The sequence below is a fragment of the Mesoplodon bidens genome (genome assembly GCF_964165515.1).
Source record: "Mesoplodon bidens genome assembly, chromosome: 7".
Taxonomy (NCBI): domain Eukaryota; kingdom Metazoa; phylum Chordata; class Mammalia; order Artiodactyla; family Ziphiidae; genus Mesoplodon; species Mesoplodon bidens.
The window spans coordinates 13,884,027-13,908,718 of NC_138164.1; the positions used below are offsets into that span (position 1 = coordinate 13,884,027).

The window sequence follows — 24,692 nt, forward strand, 5'->3', positions numbered from 1 at the left end:
TGCCGATGCAGGGGACACGGGTTCATGCCCCGGTCCGGGAAGATCTCACATGCCGCGGAGTGGCTGGGCCCGTGAACCGTGACCGCTGGGCCTGCACGTCCGGAGCCTGTGCTCTGCAATGGGAGAGGCCACAACAGTGAGAGACCCGTGTACTGCAAAACAAACAAACAAACAAACAAAACAAGACCCAAAAGGATCAAACTCTTTCCAAATAACTTAACTGCTTCCCAGAAAAGAAGTTCAATAATATTTATAAAAATATAAAAAATCCAGCACCCAAAGTAAAATTCATAATGTCTGGCAGCTGATTAATAACAAGAAAGCAGGCAAAGAAGCAGGGAAAATAGGACCCATAATATAGAGAATAATCAAAAAGTCAGAACTGACCCAGATATTAGAATTAGCTAGTCAAGAACATTTTTTTAAAATCAAATTAAACTTCTAGAGATGAAAACTACAATTACTGGGATGAAAAACATACTGGAGGGGATTGATGGCAGATTTGAAAGATTAATGAACTTGAAGATATAGCAATAGAAACTATCCAAAATTCAAAAATATTTTAAAGAACAGAGTTTCAGTGAGCTATAGGACAATTTCAAGTGACCTAATATCTGTGTAGCAGGTGTCTCCAAAGGAGATGAGGAGGGAGGAATAGAAAAAATTTTTGAAGAAATAATGGTCCCCAAATCTTTAATTTGATTAAAACTATAAACCCACCGATTCAAGAAGCTTAATGAACTCTGAGCACAAGAAATATGAAGAAAACTACAGGGTATATCATAATCAAATTGCTCAAAACCGATGATAAAGAGAAAATCTTAAAAGCAACCAGAAAAAAAGACACATTATGTACAGGGGAACAAAGATAAAAATGATGTAGATTTCTTAGTAGAAAGAATTGTTGACAGAAGACAGTAGGACAACACCTTGAAAGCACTGAAAGAAAAAAAAAATGTCAATCTAGAATTCTATACCCATTAAAATACATTTCAAAAATAAAGGCTTAAGAAATTTTTATACATAAAAATCTGAAAGAATTCATCACCATCAGACTCACATTGTAGGAAATGTTAAAGGGAAAAGCCAAAATGAAATGATATCATGTGGAAATATGGATCTACACAAAGGAAATAAAAAGCACTGTAAAGGGTAATTACATGGGTAAACATATAAGATATTTTAATTAGTATTTTAATACTTTTAAAAGGTAATTGATAGTTAAACAAAGATAATAAAAATGTAGTGTGGGATTTATAACACATGTAAAAGGAAAATATATGCTAATGATAGCAGAAAGTCAGAAGAGAAGAAATGGAGGCATACTATTGTAAGATTCTTATTCAACACTTACAGTGGTATAATATCACTTGAAAGTAGACTGTGATCATTTTAATGATGCATGCTGTAAACACTAAAGCAGCCACTAAAATAACCAAAGAGTTATAGCTAATAAACCAAAAAAAGAAATAAACTGGAATCATAAATAAGACTCAGTTCATTCAAAAAAAGGCTGAAAATTTTTTAAATGTACAAAAGTACAGATGGAACAATAGAAAATATGTAGCAAAATGACCGATGTAAACCTAACATTTTCATTAATCACATTAAATGTGTTACTACTACACATCTATTAGAATGACTAATATTAATACCTAAAAGACAGTTGGAACTCTCTTACACTGCTTGTGGGAATGTATAGTTGTACAACTATTTAAGAAATTGCCAGTCTGTTTTCAAAAACAGTTAAACATACACCTACCATATGATCCAGCCATTTTACTCTTACATGTTTACACAAGGAAAACAAAAGTGTTTGTCCATATGAAGTCTTGTATATGAATGTTCACAACAGCTTTATTGGTAATAGCCAAAAAGTGGGAACAACCTAAATATTCATCGATGGATAAATAGATAAACAAATTGTGATATACCCAAACAATGGAAAACTTTTCAGCAATAAAAATGAATTATTGATACACAAAACAACCTGAACAAATCTCAAAATAGCAGTGATGAGTAAAAGTAGCTAGACAAAAAGAGTACATACTGTATGATCCATGTAAAAAATAAAATTCTGAAGATACCACAATAAAGAAAATTACAGGCCAATATCACTGATGAACATAGATTCAAAAATTCTCCACGAAATATTAGCAAATCAAATTCAACAATACATTAAAAGGATCAAACACCATGATCAAGTGGGATTTATCCCAGGATGCAAGGATGGTTCAAAATCTGCAAATTGGGGGGAGGGATAAATTAGGAGTTTGAGATTAACATATACACACTATTATACATAAAATAGATAACCAACAAGGTCCTACTGTATAGCACAGGGAACTATACTCAATATTTTGTAATAATCTATAAGAGAAAAAAATCTGAAAAAGAATACACATACATATATATGTATAACTGGATCACTTCCCTGAACACCTGAAACTAATGCAACATTGTAAATCAACTATACTTCAATTAAAAAAACCCAAAATCTGCAAATCAGTCCATGTGATACACCACATTAAGAGACTGAAGAATAAAAATCATATGATCATCTCAATAGGGCAGAAAAAGCTTTTGACAAAATTCAACATCTATTTATGATAAAAAAAAAAAAAAACCCTCAACAACCAATCACAAGCACTGAAATTGAAACTGTGATTAAAAATCTTCCAACAAACAAAAGCCCAGGACCAGATGGCTTCACAGGTGAATTCTATCAAACATTTAGAGAAGAGCTAACACCTATCCTTCTCAAACTCTTCCAAAATATAGCAGAGGGAGGAACACTCCCAAACTCATTCTAAGAGGCCACCATCACCCTGATACCAAAACCAGACAAGGATGTCACAAAGAAAGAAAACTACAGGCCAATATCACTGATGAACATAGATGAAAAAATCCTCAACAAAATACTAGCAACCAGAATCCAACAGCACATTAAAAGGATCATACACCATGATCAAGTGGGGTTTATTCCAGAAATGCAAGGATTCTTCAATATATGCAAATCAATCAACGTGATACACCATATTAACAAATTGAAGGAGAAAAACCGTATGATCATCTCAATAGATGCAGAGAAAGCTTTCGACAAAATTCAACACCCATTTATGAAAAAACCCTGCAGGAAGTAGGCATAGAGGGAACTTTCCTCAACATAATAAAGGCCATATATGACAAACCCACAGCCAACATCGCCCTCAATGGTGAAAAACTGAAAGCATTTCCACTAAGATCAGGAACAAGACAAGGTTGCCCACTCTCACCACTCTTATTCAACATAGTTTTGGAAGTTTTAGCCACAGCAATCAAACCAAAAGACAACCCTCAGAATGGGAGAAAATATTTGCAAATGAAGCAGCTGACAAAGGATTAATCTCCAAAATTTACAAGCAGCTCAATAACAAAAAAACAAACAACCCAATCCAAAAATGGGCAGAAGACCTAAATAGACATTTCTCCAAAGAAGATATACAGACTGCCAACAAACACATGAAAGAATGCTCAACATCATTAATCATTAGAGAAATGCAAATCAAAACTACAATGAGGGCTTCCCTGGTGGCGCAGTGGTTGAGAGTCCGCCTGCCGATGCAGGGGACAAGGGTTCATGCCCCGGTCCGGGAAGATCCCACATGCCGCGGAACGGCTGGGCCCATGAGCCATGGCCGCTGAGCCTGCGCGTCCGGAGCCTGTGCTCCGCAACGGGAGAGGCCACAACAGTGAGAGGCCCGCGTACCGCAAAAAAAAAAAAAAAAAAAAACTACAATGAGATATCATCTCACACCAGTCAGAACGGCCATCATCAAAAAATCTAGAAACAATAATTGCTGGAGAGGGTGTGGAGAAAAGGGAACACTCTTGCACTGCTGGTGGGAATGTGAATTGGTACAGCCACTATGGAGAACAGTATGGAGGTTCCTTAAAAAACTACAAATAGAACTACCATATGACCCAGCAATCACATTACTGGGCATATACCCTGAGAAGACCATAATTCAAAAAGAGTCATGTACCAAAATGTTCATTGCAGCTCTGTTTACAATAGCCAGGAGATGGAAACAACCTAAGTGTCCATCATCAGATGAATGGATAAAGAAGATGTGGCACATGTAAACAATGGAATATTACTCAGCTATAAAACGAAACGAGGGGCTTCCCTGGTGGCGCGGTGGTTGGGAGTCTGCCTGCCGATGCAGGGGACACGGGTTCGTGCCCTGGTCCGGGAGGATCCCACATGCCATGGAGCGGCTGGGCCCGTGAGCCATGGCCGCTGGGCCTGCGCGTCCGGAGCCTGTGCTCCGCAGCGGGAGAGGCCACAGCAGTGAGAGGCCTGCATGCCACACACACACACACAAAAAAGAAACGAAATTGAGCTATTTGTAATGAGGTGGATGGACCTAGAGTCTGTCATACAGAGTGAAGTAAGCCAGAAAGAGAAAGACAAATACTGTATGCTAACACATATATATGGAATTTAAGAAAAAAAATGTCATGAAGAACCTAGGGGTAAGACAGGAATAAAGACACCGACCTACTAGAGAATGGACTTGAGGATATGGGGAGGGGGAAGTGTAAGCTGTGACAAAGTGAGAGAGAGGCATGGACATATATACACTGCCAAACGTAAAATAGATAGCTAGTGGGAAGCAGCCGCATAGCACAGGGAGATCAGCTCAGTGCTTTGTGACCACCTAGAGGGGTGGGATTGGGAGGGTGGAAGGGAGGGAGATGCAAGAGGGAAGAGATATGGGAACATATGTATATGTATAACTGATTCACTTTGTTATAAAGCAGAAACTAACACACCATTGTAAAGCAATTATACTCCAATAAAGATGTAAAAAAAAAAAAAAAAAAAAAACCCTGAACAAAGTGGGTATAGAAGGAATACACCTCAACATAATAAATGCCACATATGACAAACCCACATCCAACATCATACTTAACGGTCATTTCCTCTAAAATCAGTAACAAGACAAAGATGCCCACTCTCGCCAATTTTATTCAACATGGTATTGGAAGTCATAGCCACAGCAATCACACAAGAAATAAAAGGAATCCAAGTTAGAAAGGAATGAGCAGAGGACCTGAATAGACACTTTTCCAAAGAAGCCACAGATGGCCAGAATAGACACACAAAAAGATGCTCAACACTAATGCTCATCACTAATCACCAGGAAAATGCAAATCAAAACCACAATAAGACACCACCTCACACCTGCCAGAATGGCTATCATCAAAAAGACAACGAGGGCTTCCCTGGTGGCGCAGTGGTTGAGAGTCCGCCTGCCAATGCAGGGGACACGGGTTCGTGCCCGGGTTCGTGCCCGGGTCCGGGAAGATCCCACATGCCGCGGAGCGGCTGGGCCCGTGAGCCATGGCCGCCGAGCCTGCGCATCTGGAGCCTGTGCTCCGCAACGGGAGAGGCCAGAACAGTGAGAGGCCCGCGTACCGCAAAAAAAAAAAAAAAAAAAAAAAAAGACAACGAATAACAATTGTTGGCGAGGATGTGGAGAAAAGGGAACTTTTGTGCACCGTTGGTGGGATTTTAAATTGGAGCAGCCTCTGTGGAAAACAGTATGAAGTTTCCCCCCAAAATTTAAAACTAGAACTACCACATAATCCAGCAATTTCACTTCTGGGTAATTTACCCAAAGAAAACAAAAACACTAATTCAAAACAATATATGCACACCAATGTTCATTGCAACATTATTTACAATAACCAAGATACGGAAGCAACTCAAGTGTCCATCAATAGATGAATGGATAAACATGTGGTGAATGGGATATTACTCAACCAGAAAAACATCTTGCCATTGTGACAACATGGATGGATCTAGAGGGTATTATGCTAACTGAAATAAGTCAGACAGAGCAAGACAAATACTGTACGATCTCACTTATATGTGGAATCTAAAAAACAAAACAAAACAAAATGGAAACAGACTCATAGGTACAGAGAACAAACTGGTGGTTGCCAGAGGGGAAGGTGGTGAGGGTGAAATAGGTGAAGGGAAGTAAGTGATACAAATCTTAACTTATAAAATAAATAAGCCATGGGATGGAATATACAGCATAAGGAATATGGTCAATAATATTGTAATTACATTGTATGGGGACAGATGGTTACTAGACTTACAATGGTGATCATTTCCTAATGTATACAAATGTCAGATAATCATGTAGTACACATGAGACTAACAATATTGTACATCAACTATATTTTAATTTTTAAAAAATAATAAAATAAACAATAAAATTCTGGAAAAGGCACTCTTACAGGGACAAGAAGCAGGTCAGTGGTTGCCTATTGGGGAAGAGGTGGGGAGAAGGGGAAGGTTATAAAGTTACATGAGGAAACTTCTGGGAGTGATAGACGTATTCATTATCTTGATTGTGATGATGGTTTCACAGGTGTATACATGTTAAAATATTAAATTAAGCACTCTAAATATGTGCAATTTATTGTAGGTCAGTTATACCTAAGTAAAGCTCTTAAGTAAAAATAGAGCATGCAGAGACAACCAGAAGGCCTTAAGGGAAGCTTTGAAGGAGTCATATGTAGTCATAGGGCACAGACAGCTGAAGACCAAGACCTGGGTCTAATGGTAAGGATTATAGAGCCACAGCACCAGTTGGAATGCACAACCTACCAGGTCTCTCACATTACAGAAAACTGGTAGGGAGGGAGGAGCCCCTGAGATATGGGATGGGGCATTTGGGCATACATAAACCAGGCTAAAAACCTTGAACCTTCTCCACTCTTCTAAGTGTGGGCTGTACATAGTGACTTCTTTCCAAAGAGGACGGTATGAAAAGGGGAGAGGAAAAGAATTGCTTCTTTTGACCAGGTGATCCTGGTCAAGATCAACAGTAAAAAGCCATGATGACAGTATGTATCCTTGATATGATATAATGAGAACAGCACTTTACCTCTGTGGTCTTCCTCCCCCAAATCCACAACTCCAATATAACCATGAGAAAAACATCAGACACCCCAAATTGAGGGACATTCTAAAAATGTCTGGCCAATACTCCTCAAAACTATCAAGGGCCTCAAAAACAATGTGGGCTTGTGGAACAAAGAAGGGCATAAGTGAACAACTGAGGAAATCTTTTAGTAACTAAAGGGTGGACTTTAGTTACAAATAACGTATCAATATTGGTTCATCAGTTGCAATCAATGTGCCATACAAATGTATTGGGTTGGCCAAAAAGTTCGATTGGGTTTTTCTGCAATGGAAAATCCCGAATGAACTTTTTGGCCAACACAATAAGCTATTAATTATAAGGGAAACTGGGTGTGGGGTACATGAAAACTCTCTGTACTACCTTTGCAACTTTTCTGTAAATCTAAAACTATTCTAGGGAATTCCCTGGCGGTCCAGTGGTTAGGACTCTACGCTTCCACTGTAGAGGGCCTGGGTTCGATCCCTGATCTGGGAACTAAGATCCTGCATGCCGCGCAGCATAGGTAAAGAACTAACTAGACCTATTCTAAAGTAAAAAGTTTGTTTTGGGTTTCCCTGGTGGCGCAGTGGTTGAGAGTCCTCCTGCTGATGCAGGGGACACAGGTTCGTGCCCCGGTCCGGGAGGATCCCACATGCCGCGGAGCGGTGCCATGGCCGCTGAGCCTGCGCGTCCGGAGCCTGTGCTCCGCGACGGGAGAGGCCCGCGTACCGCAAAAAAAAAAGTTTGTTTTATGGCCCGGCAGGATGGCTCCTGCAAAGAAGGGTGACAAGAAGAAGGGCCGGTCCGCCATCAACAAGGTGGTAACCAGAGAATACACTATCAACATTCACAAGCACGTCCACGGAGTGGGTTTCAAGAAGGATGCCCCTCCGGCACTCAAAGAAATCTGGAAGGAGATGGGAACTCCAGATGTACGCACTGACGTCAGGCTCAAAGCTGTCTGGACCAAAGGAATAAGGAATGTCCCATACCTTATCCGTGTGCCGTTGTCGAGAAAATGTAATGAAGATTCAAACAAGCTCTATACATCGGTACCTATGTACCTGTCACCACTTTCAAAAATCTACAGTTAATGTGGATGAGAACTAACTGCTGATTGTCCAATAAAGTTATAGAACGGTAAAAACATTAGTTTCATTTATTGAAACTAATGTCTCTCTTGGAATTAGGTTGGGCTGGGGACATTTGCAGATTCTAATGTTGTAGGGTGAATAAAGTTTCTTAGTGTCTGAAGTAAACCTCTGAGGCTCCAAATTCCCCTCAATACATCACCTCCAACTTTCCCAACCCTGCTCAATCCCACCTACCAAGGAGTAAACTTTTCTCTACGTAAAGTCTGTAAGATGGCTGTATCTGCAATAGCTGATTGTCTCACAAGCTGTCTCTTCAGGCACCACCTTTCTTCACCTCCAGACCCAAGATGAGACCCTAAGGTAACCCATTCAGAGAGGAGCGGCCCTATATACATCAAAGACTTACAAGATCTTGCTAATCTATATTAGCAAGAACCTAGGGGGATACACATGGGAGTGAATTACCAACATGTAGGACTAGAAGGGATGGAATAGAAGGCTTGATGGAGTCAAACTCCACCACATGGGTGCGGTCACCTAATATTTTGGCTGAAACAAACTCGAGTAGTACTTATCGTTTGTTAGATTGCCTAATTAAAGCCTGGACTTATTGGTGACCTACAGCAGGGGTTCTTAAGAACTTTGAAGTGTGGTCCCTGGACTAACAGTATCAGCAACACCCTGGAAGTTCTTAGAACTGCAGATTCTCAAACCCCAACCCAGACCTCCTGAATCAGAAACTATGGGGGCAAGGGCCCAGCAATTTGTGTTTTATAAGCCCTTCAGTTGATTGTGAGAACCACCTGCCTACAGTTAATGAGGTTGAAATGCCAGGTCTTCCCCGGGCATAAGGTCATCAGTAAAGGAATCCTAAGGATCCAGGAAATGAATGAATTAGAATGGATCTGTTAGATGCAACCTGCTCAGCCTTCCCTACCTGTACCACCTGTGAAGGCTAAAAGACGCACCCTTCACTAAGGTATTAAGAAATGAATCAGTAAAAAAAAAAGAAATGAATTGGTGAGATGAGATGAGCATCCTTGAACTCCATCACAGCTGCTGGAGAAGACAGTGGGGGTGTTGGAATTGGGTTCCCTAAATTCAGTGGAAATAATGGAGACTGAGTGGCAAAGACAGGTGTTTAACCTTCAGAGACAGGTAAGTGCAGTTACCACAGTGAGCCACAGAGCCTAAAAAGTCATCCCGTGTTTTCAACCATGTGGATCTGTGGCCACAGCTAGATGATCACAGGGTCTCTACTAAGATACTGCAACCTTTTAAAGTGCTGCCTACATAGACCTATGGCCTCAGGGATTTCCTCATGACCCGTAATGGAGGACTGTGCCTGTGTCGTAAAGGTCAAGTCCAATAGGCCTGGAATCAGCCTGAGGTGTTTAGTGTCCTTTGCATGGCACTGATCCTTGGTCAAACCATGGAACAATGACTGCAGACAAAAATATTTTGCCTGTCATTCCAGTAAACAATGAACATTGCCCACCCACAAGCCATCAGCCACTGTAGTTGCCCTGACCATGGGCCCTGGAGGGAATTCAGGGTGGAGAAAGATAGGATACTGGCCTGCTGGGCTGCACCCCACAGGCCTGCAAGCCTTGTAGTTGCCCAGCCTCGAGACCAAAGACAGAACCTGGAGACAATGACAGAGACATCAATGGTTGATGGGATGGGGGCTCTTACACGTCTGAAGAAAAAGGTCCTGGAGCAACACTCCACTGCGTAGTACGGCAGGCAGAGGATGGAAAGGAGGCTACTGTTTATAAGGGGAATGGACGTAATGTTGGCTCGTCAGTTACCAGGGAAACCAGCACCTGGGGCAGGGGGCAAGCATGTAGATAGTTACTGATTAAGCCCTATGATTAAGAGGATTGGATAGTCACGTGAGTGAAGCAGGGCCTGGTTGAGCAGGGGATGTAGAGAGCAAGAGAACAGCCATCCTGAATGGCCTGACATGGCCTGTAGGGGTACACTCCACCCCTACACACCCTGGCTGACCCTTTCGGTCTTGGTTCCCCCTCTCCGATATTCCTGGGGTCAGGTATGTAGGGGGCACTGCAACCAGATACCGCAAAGGCAGTACAGACACCAGCAGCTAAAGGGTGCAAAGAGGAAGCCAAGGGGCTTCCCTGGTGGCACAGTAGTTGAGAGCCTGCCTGCCAATGCAGGGGACACGGGTTCGAGCCCTGGTCTGGGAAGATCCCACATGCCGCGGAGCAACTAGGCCCGTAAGCCACAACTACTGAGCCTGCGCGTCCGGAGCCTGTGCTCCACAACGGGAGAGGCCACGACAGTGAGAGGCCCGCGTACCGCAAAAAAAATATAAATTAAATAATAAATAAAAAAGAGGAAGCCAGGCACTTATTGGGTTAGTTTTTCATGGAAGTCCAAAAGCAGATGACAATGGCATCTTGCTGTAGACCCAGCAACCAGACTCATTTCTCAGCAAAGCCACTGTCACCCAGTCCATAAACAGATTCCCCCTGCTCAGACGAGGGACAAAATGTAAGATGTTTAACAGGCACAATACAGGGATGATCATGACCATTAAGCAAAATCCAAGTAGTAACAGCACGCTGAGATAACACCATCCCTGCCTGTGGTTTTTGTCCTGGCCTGCAGTACCACACCGCCTGTCCACCCTCAGTCCCCACGGCCAGTGCCAAGTGGAGAGGTGCTATAACAACAGACCCCAAGGTTACTGTAATGGTGCCTTTCTCCCGTAGGGGGCCCAGGTTAATTACCTTTGTAGCCTTAGGTGGGGCCAGGAAGAAGATAGGTAGGTATAAGTCTCTTTCTAATCCTAGTCCCCACAGGGCAGCAAGTCCAAACTACTGGGGACTTACCTGCCAGTTCCAGGGCCATTTTATAATGTATTCTCCTGGGGGTAGATCCTGTAGCAAGGACAAAAGGGAGTTATTGTCCTGATGCATGTTTGACAACAGCCCTTCGGTGGTCAGCAGCTGAACCTGGGTTGTGCTGACTAGTTGTCTCCAGGTTAACATAGAGTAAGCACTGGGATGTCCAGGTGTAGTCTGTAGGGCTTGAGTTAGCCTCTGGTCCACATGTTGAAAGTTTCCATCTCAGTTGTTGGCTAAGTAGTCCATTCGTCCTTTCAATTAGCCCGGCAGCAGTGGGGTTGTAGCGCAGGTGGAAAAGCCTGTGCTCCGCAATGGGAGAGGCCACAACAGTGAGAGGCCTGCGTACCGCGAAAAAAAAAAAAAGATCTTCTACCTGTTGTGCTGCATTGTAGACGGCAACAGCTGTTGTTCCATCACACTGTATCATTGCTCCGCCCCCTTCCATAGCTGGGACCAGAAGCCCAAGGGTACTCTTATTATTTTGCCATTGCAACAGGCCCCAGCCGAACCTTTCTGGGTAACTGGCCATGTCCAACTTACAAACCCGTACCTGAGCTAATATCACTAAAGCCTGTGTCTGTAATTGTTTAGGAGTGGTGGGTTGGGAGTATGCTTGTATTTTGTAGATAATCCAGGTCCTTGCCAGCCATCCACATGCAGTCAGATGAATCACCAGTATGGGGCTGCTACTTTAAAACTAGACTCTGAGCTTAACAGGATATCATCAATATAATGGAAGAGAAAGACATCTCCCATGGTAGCCAGCTGCCACAGGGCACCATGTACTAGTGGATGGGATTGGTCCCGCAACTTTCCGTTCCCCATCCCTATTTCCTGACATCTCAGTGCTCAAGGGAGTTTCCTCGGCCTCCAGGCTGACTTGCAAATTGTTGGGCTCCACACTGCAGGCTTGCAAGCCTTGTAGTCGCCCAGCTTGGAGACCGAAGAAAGAACCCAGAGACAGTGACAGAGACATCAATGGTTTATTGGATAGGGGATCTTACACGTTTGAAGCAGAAGTCCTGGAGTGACACCCTACTGTGTACGGCAGGCAGGCAGGCAGGCAGGCAGGCAGGCAGGCAGGCAGGCAGGCAGGCAGGCCATAGCTGTAATCCTCAACCCTCGGGGGAGAAGGAGGCTACCATTTATAAGGGGAATTGACGTAATGTTGGCTCGTCGGTTACCAGGGAAACCAGCACCTGGGGCAGGGGGCAAGCATGTAGATACTTACTGATTAAGCCCTATAATTAATAGTATTGGATAGTCATGTGAGTGAAGCAGGGACTGTTCGAGCAGGAGATGTACAGAGAGCAAGAGAAGAGCCATACCTGAATGGCCTGACCACACATGACCTTAGATAGTTAAGATGCATAAGTAAGGAATAATTTCCACGAGCCGAGACTCTTGCATCTTCCCATATAGAGAAAAGCACTAAAATCATTAACCTGAGATGGCTGTTTTCTGTGATTAACAGTAATATTTTTATCTTCAACTACATGCTGTTGTTGTTGTCTTTTCAGCAAAAACGCCTATATCTCCCTCATCTCTTCGGAGCAGTTCCTCCAAGCTATCTGAAAGGCTATAGCCCTCAATAAGGTCCCCGAATAAAACATATCTTGCAACTTTTAGGTTGTGCACTTTTCTTCCTTGACATGATTACTTGTGTTGCTTTATGACCATGGTTCTGATGAGTTTCAGGGAGGTTTGCGCTGACTGCCAGCCTTGTTTATTGATTACAGTGAGATTCATGATTTGCACCTGGTCTCAATGAGCACCCTGGAAGAGTCTGCCTTGATGAGATGGTGGAATCATCTGCTGAGACACAGCATCCTCCAAGATTAGGATGCCATCCTGCAAGATACAGTATATGCCTTAAAGTTGTAGCCAATATATGGGGCCATTTCCCTGTAGGCAAGATGAGTGGGTCCAAGAACCAAGGGTGGAGGTGAGAATGGCCCCTTCCACTATTCTTTTTTTTTGGCCTCACTGTGTGGCATGTGGGATCTTAGTTCCCCTACCAGGGGTCGAACCTGTGCCCCCTGCATTGGGAGCATGGAGTCTTAACCACTGGACCACCAGGGAATTCTCCCCCCTTTTTTTCCCTTTCACTATTATTCCTAATAACCCACTAGAAAAATGTTTGCTTCCTGTCTCCCCACAACCTTGCGATTGGTGAGCCTGGTACCCAGAGAAGAAAAGCCATTACCAGGGAACACAGTCATGATTCTGATGAATCAGAGACTGAAACCACCACATCTCATCTGGGGCTCCACATGCCACTGAACCAACAGGCAAAGAAAGGGGTCACAGTACTGGGTGGAGTGATTGATCCTGGCTACCGGGGTGAAATGGAGTGGCTGCTACTGAATCGGGGCGGGGAGGACAGTGTCTGGAATGAGGGGCACCACTGAAGCACCCCTTCATCCAATAGTCCTAGTCAATGGAAAACTGTGGCAACCCCCAAAATAAGGTAGCCAGGGACTCAGAATCTGCAAGAATGAAGATTTTGGTCATCACTTCAGGTAAAGAACCCTGTCCAGAAAGGTGCCAGCAGAGGTTAAGGAAAACAGAGAATGGAAGGTGTAAGAAGGAAGCTAAGATTACCTTGGCCTTGGGGTCAGCTATAGAGATGGGGATGTAGCAGGACATTTGATGAACCTCAATTGTTTCTTTTTCTTACCTTATCTGAAGAACACCAGTGATTTCAGCTAGAGCATGACTAGCTGGCATCATCCCATGATGATACAGTAGCTGGTGGGACTTTATGAGTCCCTTGTGTTGGAGAGACAAGCCTTTCCCATGAACAAAGGTCTAGAGTGGATGCTAAGGGCCAAAAGGGTGGACTGTGACATTTACTTTTTGTTTGCTCATCCAGAACCCCCTACCCACCCCCTGACATTGCCTCTGGCCCAGGAGGCTGATCTGTGTGGTCCACATCCTGTGTCTTGAGTATCCTGGTGGAGCCCCACAGGAGATCAGAGAGAGAGAGAGAGAGGAGCTGAGGTCAGGTTATTTATTTCCTCTCTGTGAGCTGGCTGTGTTCCTCAACCAATGACCACGTCTTCTCTCCCCGTGGCCTTGAGGCACAACTCTCTCCTTGTGGATGCCAGCAGCTATTCCCCCCAACCTCCCTTCCAGCCTCATGATGGCAATTCTTGGCTTCTGCTAAACTTGGGTTACTGCCCTATCCTTGTGGTTCCCCAACACCCATGTCTTTTTTTGTAAATAAACCCTCCTCAAATTATCCTATTTTGAATGTGCCATCTGTTTCCTGTTGGGAGACTGACTGGTGCAGTGGGTTTTATGCCAAAATTTCTCTGCTAACAGTTTCATGGTTGAACTTCAACTTGTGGTGTCCTGGCATCTTTTCCTATTAAACAGGAGCTGCTCTGAGCCCCCTAGGAATGTCTGCACCATGGCAGGCAAAAGGGTGAAATAAGGCAATGTAATCACCTAGAACAGTGATTGGTACAGGCTCAATAAATGCTAGAAGAATCCCTCTCCCCTCCCACTGCTCCATCACCCTTCCCATCACACCAGACTCCACACTGCAAACAAGGCTAGTGGGGTTTGAAAAACTTTTGTGTTCCTGCCATCCATATTAGTGATTTGAGTAGAGAAGGGTTAAACTAGAGAAATTTTGCCCCCAATGACTATTTTATTGAAGTCCTGCTCAATTTTTAAATTTTAATACACCTACAAAAGGCAAGAAAGAAACATATCTCATTTAAGATGTTTGGAAATAAACAAAACTGGACTCTAGGCAGGGCAAACCTAGTCGTGGTCAGCAGTGGTGGATTTCCTGCCAAGTCAATGACATGTTACCCCAGGGCCCCTCAACAGCTCTGTACCTAGCTTTGTATTCATAATTTGATTCTTTTTCTTAAAGAAGGACTCCAAATTGTTTAAACTTCAGGCCCCACAAAACCTGGGGACCCAGCCTGCTGGGAAGTTATTACATTTGGGCTCCTCTCTGGGACAGGTGGAATGCTCTTTGGGGCACCTTACAGGTCAGCTCACACCACTGGAAGTCACATGCGTTCTGGATGAATACAGACAAACCAGGGGCCTCGGGCAGATGTGAACTCTGCTGGGGACAGTGGCGCAGCTGCAGCCGTTGCCACCAAGAGCTCTCAGTCTCAGCTTCACCCACAATCAAGACACATGAATGTGTGAGACCGTAGACACAAACCCTTCCCCAGCTTCTACGGGGTAGGTCGTGCAACCACAAGCACACACTTTCCAGAGCGTGGGCATTATTTGACTTTCAAGTGAGAACGAGTACCTCACCAAGGCCATTACCACCACTAACCACTGCTGCTTCACTTTACAGCATGGGAATTATCCTCTGCTATACAGAAGGTGAGTTCATTTGTATCAAAAGCTAAACTTTTGTGAATTCTTTGACCCTCCGATTCCATGTTGAGGAATTTATTCTGAGGAAATAATACTACTGTTTATAATGATATCAGTACAAAGGCGTTCTCTCTAGCATTGTTTGTTATAAAAAAAGAATGAATTTAAATGTTTATGCTTATTAAGTGTCTGGTGATACAACATTGGTTGAATAAGTTATGGTACATCCATATAATAGAATGTGGCGAGGCTGTTAACATTACTTGGAAGTAGAATACATAATGACAAGGAAAGATAAACACATTGTGGTGGACAGACCCTAGGGTGGGCCTCATGATTCCTACCCCCTGATATTCACACCCTGTGTAATCTGCTCCCCTTGAGTAGGTCCTGTGACTTGCTTGTAGCCAATAGAATGTGACAAAGGTGAAGGGATTTTGCAGATGTAACTAAGGTCCCAAATCAGTTGATTTTGAAGTAGTCCAAAGGGAAGTTATCGTGGATGGATGGGCCTGACCAAACCAGTTGAAAGCCTTTGAAAGAGGGTCTAGGTCATCTCAGGGTTGGAGACTTTCTCTCTAGTGCTGGTTTTTTTTTTTTTTTTTTTGCGGTACGCGGGCCTCTCACTGTTGTGGCCTCTCCCGTTGCGGAGCACAGGCTCCGGATGCGCAGGCTCAGCGGCCATGGCTCACGGGCCCAGCTGCTCCGCAGCATGTGGGATCTTCCCAGACCGGGGCACGAACCCGCGTCCCCTGCATCGGCAGGCGGACTCTCAACCACTGCGCCACCAGGGAAGCCCTCTAGTGCTGGTTTTGAAGCTTCCATGTTGTGAAAGGGCCATGTGGCAAGGACTACCAGGACTCTCGAGGAGCTGAGTGCCACCCGGCTGACAACCAGCAAAAAATGGGGAGCCTACAACCATAAGCCAACAACCTGAGGGAGCTTAGAAGGGAATGTTTCTCCAGCTGAGCCTCTGATGGGACCACAGCCCCAGCCAACACCTGAAACAGAGAACCCGGGTAAGCTGTGTCTAAACTTATGACTTACAGAAACTATGAGATAATGTGTGTTGTTTTAAGCCACACACTTTGTGGTGCTTTATTACACAGCAGTAGAAAACTAACATACGTCACGTGTTGTTACATGAAAAAAAAAAAGCAGATTATAAAATAATGAGATCTTGATATCTGCTTAGAAAAAAGCCTGAAAGAACAAATAACAAAACATTGCCTCAAGATAGAAGTATTATTATAGCATATTTTCATTTTGTTTATTTAAATGTGTCTAAATTTCCTACAATGAACATGTAAGGAGTTATTTTTAAAGAGAAGAAGAATATCAGTAAATGAAATTAATATTTTTCATTACTTTTTAAAAATGGAATGATAGACAATGGAGTAAAAAAAAAATCTAGACTTCTGTTTCTGAAAATATCAAAAACACTCCCATAGGGCTTCCCTGGTGGCGCAGTGGTTGAAATTCCGCCTGCCGATGCAGGGGACACGGGTTCGTGCCCCGGTCCGGGAAGATCCCACATGCCGCGGAGCGGCTGGGCCCGTGAGCCATGGCCGCTGAGCCTGCGCGTCCGGAGCCTGTGCTCCGCAACGGGAGAGGCCACAACAGTGAGAGGCTCGCGTACCGCAAAAAAACAAAAACAAACAAACAAAAAACAAAACACTCCCACAACAATTGCCTAAAGCTTTGGATAAAATGTAACAAGGATTCTTTTTTGTTCCCACTGAGATAACTGACCTATAGCATTATATTAATTTCAGGTATACAACATAATGAATCAATATATGTATATATTGGGAAATGATCATCACAATAAGTCTAGTTAATGCTCATCACCACTCATAGTTACAATTTTTTTTCTTGTGATGAGAACTTTTAAGATCTACACTCTTAGCAACTTTCAGATATACAGTATTATTAACTATAGTCACTGTGCTATACATTACATCCCCATGACTTATTTATTTTATAACTGGAAGTTTGTACTTTTTTTTTTTTTTTTTTTTTTTTTTGCGGTATGCGGGCCTCTCACTGTTGTGGCCTCTCCTGTTGCGGAGCACAGGCTCCGGACGTGCAGGCTCAGCGGCCACGGCTCATGGGCCCAGCCACTCCGCAGCATGTGGGATCTTCCCGGACCGGGGCACAAAACCGTGTCCCCTGCATCGGCAGGCGGACTCTCGACCACTGCGCCACCAGGTAAGCCCCCCGTTCGTACTTTCTTATCCCTTTCACTCATTCTGCCCATTGCCCCTCGTCAGATCCCACAGGTTAAGGGCTCAGTCCCACAAGACTGCCCCCACCATACACACACACACACACACACACACACACACACACACACACACTTCAGAGGCAAGTGCTTCCAACCAACTGGCTATAGATATGGGGTTCCAGTGACCACCCCCCTTGGGTTTAATTAATTTGCTAAAGAACCTCTCAGTGTGTTCACCAACTGGAAGCTCTCCAAGCCCCCTACTACTGGGATTTTATGGAGGAATACTCATGTAGGAATAATCAACTATTAACTTCATTTCCAGCCCCTGTCTCCTTTCTGGAGGATGATGGTGGGGCTGAAAATTCCAAGCTTCTAATCATTGATTGGTCTTTCTGATGACCAACCCCCATCCAGGAGTCTCCAGGAACCCATTCAGAGGCATTTCAATAGAACAAAAGATGCTTCTAGTGCTTTTATCACTTAGGAAATTACAAAGGTTTTAGGAGCCATGTGCCAAAAACTGGGGGCAGAGATCAATATATAAATTTTCCATGATCTCACAGTGAGGTTTTTGTTTTTGTTTTTAGATTCCACATATAAATGCAAAGATCCTTTTAAATATATACCCGATCTCATGAGAAAGGAGGATTCACCAAGGGACAGAAACAAAATTATCATGCAGGGTAGTAATCAATACTACCCAAGGGCTGTGAAGTGGAAAGGTGGAGGTGAGTCCTCACCTAGATCCAGAATCCTCAGAGAGTTACAGCCTCAGTGAAAAGGTGATCTAGGGAAGCATATTTTCCCTAGCCCAGGAAAATTGCAAAGAAGTATGTCTTAGCTTGGGCTCTGGGTAGAAAATGAAATTCTCCCTTTTAGAATTTCTAAACACAGTTCTGTGCTTCATGTTTGGGACTTGAATTTATACTACCATCATGGTTATTTAAATGGGATCCAGCAGCAAGGGAATAACATAAAAAAAACTTTTCATAGTGTGTGATACTGTTGGGGTCCTTGAAAGAAGCAATCACAAAATAACTTTGGAATATCATGCTCTTAACCCAGATCACATGGGATTCCAAAGGATAAAGCCCTACTGAACATAAGCTTGCAATCCAAAGTTACAAAAAAATAAAGAAAGAAAAGGAGAAAGGGAGGAAAGAAAGAAAGAAAGAAAGAGAAAGAAAAGAAGAGGGAGGGAGGAAAAGAAAGAGAGAAAGAAAGGAAGGAAGAAAAGAAGGAGGGAGGGAGGAAAAGAGAGAAACAGAAAGAAAGAAAGAAAGAAAGGAAGAAAGAAAGAAAGGAAGAAAAGGAGGGAGGAAGGAAGGAAGGAAGGAGGAAATAAGCCATCATTATGTGCAAGAGTTAGCAAACTTAACCTCAAAATTAGACTCCCAAGAACTTCAGATGTTATATGAAGACTCTAAAGATATTGTAGAATAGATATGATTAAAATGCCTGGATGCATGTAAGGCACTGAAAGCACAAGAAAAGAATAAAATACTATGAATAGACATGTGTGAAAAAGAACTAAATAGAACTTCTAAAAATGAAAAAATGGTAACTGAAATGTAAAGTTCAAAAAAAAAAAAGAAGCTAAACAGCAGATTCAACACAAATGAAGAGAAAAATAGTGAACTGGAACACTGATCTAAGAAAATTACCCAGAGAAAGAAGAAATAGAAATTACGAAAAACAGGTTAAGTGACACAAAGAATAAGATGAGAAGATCCACCATTTGTCTAACAGGAATTTCAGAAGAGAGAATGGCTGAGGCACTATTGAGAGATAATGGTTGAGAATTTTTCAAAATTAATGAAAGATATGCCTCTTCAGGTTCAATAAGCACAGTAACACTTCTAAATTATGTTACTTTGTGTTTTATCCATCTTTGTAAATGGTCTTAAATCTTTTTTGGAACAAGATCAAATAGAAACAAAAAATTAAATGAATTAATTTTAAAATAAACTAAATGTAGGTATGAATGTAAAGTTTCACAGACATCTATGTCAGGCTGGGCTGGGACACATATCAGTTAGTACCATTTCATTTCAGTTGTAAATGACATAAAAATCCATTTAAAACTGTCTTAAGGAACAAGGAGTAATCATTGCTAAATCATTACTGAAAATATAATGAGCAGGGTTGCTTTTAGGTGGGGCATGATGCAGGTTTCAACCATGCATTCAGGATCTGCTTTTCCCGAAGCTCATCTCTGCTCTTCTGCATGCTAGCTTCATTCTCACGCTCTGTCCCTCACTTAAATGGGGGACATAGCCTCCCTGTGAGGATAGAGTCTCTCTTTTTTGTTCACTGTTTAGTCCCCAACACTTAGAATAGTATTTAGCACATAATAGGCACTCAAAAAATATTTGTAGGAGTAAAAAGGAGGAGAAGGCAGAAGTAGTATCAGCGCAATTTCTGAGCAGGAAAAAGAAAAAGGAACCTATACCAGATATGTTTTAGAGAAACTGCATAACAGTAAAGACAGATTATCTTAAAAGCCACCTGACAGATTACCTACAAAGGAAAACAATTCGTAGCTGACTTTTCAACAGCAGCCACAGAAGAAGTCAGAGGCATTCTACATTCAAAGTGCTGACAAAAACTAACTCACCCTAGAGTTCAAACTCCCCTAAAATACCACTCAGGAGGGCTCCAGTTACCTATTGCTGCATAACAAACCTCTCCAAAATGTAGTGGCTTAAAGCAACCACCACTGTATATTTGCTCACAGTTCTGTAATTTGGCAGGGCTGAGTGGGGACGGCTCATTTACGTTCTGTGTGGTGTTGGCTGGGATGGCTCATCTGGCACTGGAGGAAACAAGGTAGCTTCACTCACACGTATGGTCCTCAGCGGAAGGGATGGGAATGGCAGGTGGCTGGTGGGCCTCTCTTGCCCTTGGTCATCTTTCATCCTCCAGGCACCCTATTCCTCTGTCCAGTGGAGCAATTGGACTTAGTTTCATGGTGGCTGGACCCAACTGGGTGAAAGTGGAATCAGTCAGGCTTCTTAAGACCTAAGGTTGGACCTGGCACAGGGTCACTTCCACATTCTACAGATCAAAGCAAGTCACGAGGCTAGCCCACATTTAAGGTAAGGGAAAATAAACTCCATCTCTATGGGAGGAGTGACATGTGCATCACATGGATGGACAGAACTGTTGGTGGCCACCTTTGCTGACAATGCAACACGACAAGTGAAAGTGAAATAAAGACCATTTCAGATGAAAACTGAAAAGAGTTCACCAAAACATCACTGGTGTTAGAGCTGCCAACACATCTATTTTAAGAGAAAGGAAATTGAACTCAGAAGGTGTGAGATGTGTGTGTGTGTGTGTGTGTGTGTATGTATCTGAATCACTTTGGTGTACACTTGAAACTAACACAACATTATAAATTAACTATACTTCAATTTTTAAAAAAAGCAATGAAGAGCAAACACACTGTAAACCTGTGGGTAAATGGATATAAGCACCAACTGGGGAAAACTGCAACAGTGATGGTGATGAACTGGAGGTGTAGAAACTAAGGCAGACCCGCGATGCTGGATGGAATTATGGAATGTGGAGGAGGTAATCAGAGTTAAAGTATTCCAAAGGCCCTGCCTCTGTCGGTGGATAATCACATTTCTGATTAATTTTAGAGTTGGTGTACATGTGAAAAGAAGGGGAGAGAAGCCCTAAAGAATAGGAATGAAATCTATAATTTACAAGAAAACAAATGAATGAAGGAAGGAATGAATACAAGTAGAAAAAATAATAAAAGAGGCTCGGACTTCCCTGGTGGTCCAGTGGTTAAGACTCCGTGCTTCCACTGCAGGGGGCACAGGTTCAATCCCTGGTCGGGGAACTGAGATCCCACATGTCACGCAGCGTGGCTAAATAAATAAGTAAGTAAGTAAATAAATAAATAAATAAATAAAAGAGGCTCACTAAATTTGATAAATATAGGAAACAAGGGAAATATAGGACACAAAAGAAAAAGTAAAAAGAAAAAACCATGAGGAAATTAAGGAGCACAGAATAAGATGGTAAAAATAAGTTCAAATAATGATAACACTTAAACTTGTAAGTTAAAAGATACAGATTCTCAGATTAGATCTATGTATTAACATGGTGGAATCTCAGAAACATACTAGCACCAAAAAAAAAAAAAAAAGAAAAAAGAAAGCATCAAACTGCCAAATGATACAGTACAAATACCCCCCATATACAGTACATAAGATTTTAAAACATTCAGAGCAGGACAGGGGTTCTTGAAACAATTAAACATAGAATTACCATATAATCCAGCTGCACCATATGATCCAGCAATTCCACTTTTGTGTACATCCCCAAAAGGACTGAAAGCACATACTTGAACGGATACTTACACACCCACGTTCACTGCAGCATCATTCACAAAAGCCAAAAGGTGGAAAGAACCCACATGTCCATCAATGGATGAATGAATAAGGGAAACATGGCGTACATATGCAATGGAATATTATTCAGCCTTTAAAAGGAAAGAAATTCTGACAACAACATTGAGGAAATATGTTGTTAAATCAATTCCTCTACAACATAGAGGAAACTTGAAGATACTATGCTAAGTGAGATAAACCAGACACAAAAGGACAAATATTCTATGACTCTATTTACACAAAGAACCATAAATTCAGAGAGATAGAAAGTACAGTGGTTTCCAGGAGTTGTGGGGTAGGATGGTCTAGGGAAGTTATTGACTAATGAGCACAGAGTTTCAGTTTTGGAAGATTAAAAGTTTCTAGAGATTGGCAGTGGTGATGGTTACGCAGCAAGGTGAATGTACTCAGTGCCCCTGAACAGTACAATAAAAAATGGTGAAAACGTAAAATGGGAAACTTTATGTTATGTGTGTTTTACCACAATAAAAAATAGCATGCAAAGCAATACTACACGTAGTTTGTAGATATATACAGCAAAAGTATGAAGGCGCGCATGAGAGTGGGAAACTGCAAATTCAGGAGAGCAGCTACGCCTCTGAGGGTCAGGAATACAAGAGGGACCTGTTATGTTTCAGTACTAAAAACAAAATCTGAAGAAAATAGGACAAAGTCAGGTCGTAGGCTTATGCATGTTTCTTACCGTTACACTCTAAGCTTTTCAATACGCTTTGAGTTTCCCGTAATCTGAAGGACAAGGTACCAGGAACGCCTGCTAAGGAGGAGTCGCGACGCAGCCCCATCCCCTCTTCGGAGACAACCCTAAGAACAGGCTCCGCCCTCCTCGTGTCCAGAGCAGCCTCCACTGATCTGCCAAGTGTGGAGCAGAACCTGGAACTTTTTTTTTTAATTGAAGTATAGTTGATTTACAATGCTGTGCCAATCTCTGCTGTGTTGCAAAGTGACTCATAGACATATATACATTCTTTTTTAAATATTCTTTTCCATTATGGTTTATCCCAGGAGACTAGATATAGTTCCGTGTGCCGTACAGTAGGACCTTGTCGTTTACCCATGCTAAATGTAATAGCTTGCATCTACCAACCCCAAATTCCCAGTTCATCCCTCTCCCTCCCTCTCTCCCCCTTGGTAACCACAAGTCCGATCTCTATGTCTGTGAGTCTGTTTCTGTTTTGTAGATAGTTTCCTTTGTTCCATATTTTAGATTCCACATATAAGTCATATCATCTGGTATTTGTCTTTCTCTTTCTTACTTCACTTAGTATGATAATCTCTAGTTGCATGCATGTTGCTGCAAATGGCATTATTTTGTTCTTTTTTATGGCTGAGTAGTATTCCATTATATATATGTACCACATCTTCTTTATCCATTCATCTGTCAATGAACATTTAGGTTGTTTCCTTGTTTGGGCTACTGTGAATAGTGCTGCTATGAATATAGGAGTGCATGTATCTTTTTGAATTATAGTTTTGTCTGGGTATATGCCCAGGAGTGGGATTGCTGGATCATATGGTAATTCTATTTCTAGTTTTCTGAGGAACCTCCATACTGTCTTCCATAGTGGTTGCACCCACTTACATTGCCACCAACAGTGCAGGAGGGTTCCCCTTTCTCCACACCCTCTCCAGCATTTGTTATTTGTAGACTTTTTGATGATGGCCATTCTGACCAGTGTGAGGTGGTACCTCACTGTAGTTTTGATTTGCATTTCTCTAATAATTAGTGATGCTGAGCATCTTTTCATGTGCCTACTGGCCATCTGTATGTCTTCTTTGGTAGAGAATGGACCTTCAACGTCAGAAGATCCTTCCAGGCCCATCCTCTCCAGGCTGACCAAACCACGTCCTTCTTGAAGAAAACCCCAGGAGTGGAGGGGCAGAGAGATGGTCTGAGGAATGGAGCTATTAACAAGCCATGCACCTGGACTGTGGGTGTTGCGGGCAGCCTTCTGTAGGGAATCTGGAAGCTTTCCAGTCCCGGGTCTCCACTGCCCCGTGCTGAGCTGCAGGCCACTGTGGGTGGCTGGCTCTGAGCAGCCTGTCTTGCCCTGCTTCATTCCACCCAGACTGTGGCGAGGCCCCCAGGACGGTCCTCTTCTGTTGCCTGGAGGCTGGTCTTTGCTTGTCGGACCACCAGTTATTCTTGGAATAACACTCAGCTGGGCGTCTGCTACCCTCCCTCCAGCTGCAGATTTGTGTCATACAAGACACAAATCTCAGAGCAGGAGGGTCTGGAAGGACAGCCTCGTGGTGAGTGGCTGACAAGGAGGTCCTCCCAGGGAGGCCTGACAGTACCTTAACCGAGCCCTCGGGGACGCTGTCATCCAAGTGGCGTGAGGCGGGGGGAACCGTCCTGCTCCAGCCCCTCAGCTGCTGGAATGGACTCAACTAGGGCGTCTCTACCCACTAACAAAGCAGCCGCTGCCCTTAGCTGACTCTCTGTGTACCTGAAACACGCCACGTCTCATTCTTACAAGCCTCCAGGAGAGATAATAGCCCCAACTTCACAAGTGAGGACGCTGAGGCTCAAAGAGATCACCTGACTTGCCTGTACTCGTGGAGACCGTGTATGACTGAGACTGCCCCCAGAGGCAGGCGTGGCCCCGTGGTCCTGGGAGCTGAGCGGGGCTGCAGGTCACAGGCTCGGTGCTTGGGCCCGAGACCCGAGTCCCCACATGAATGAGCAGTACTGACTGAGGAAGGTATGTGGGCGTGACAGACAGTGGCAGGCGACTCAGTGCAGCATG

The 24,692-nt window shown here is 43.1% G+C and overlaps 1 pseudogene across 1 annotated transcript; it reads left to right on the forward strand.

The window, feature by feature from the left end:
* The first annotated feature begins 7,729 nt into the window (after window positions 1-7,729).
* Window positions 7,730-8,082, forward strand: LOC308620735 (large ribosomal subunit protein eL31-like; annotated as a pseudogene). The gene has a single exon. The product of its transcript is annotated as a large ribosomal subunit protein eL31-like (transcript).
* Window positions 8,083-24,692: the final 16,610 nt, after the last annotated feature.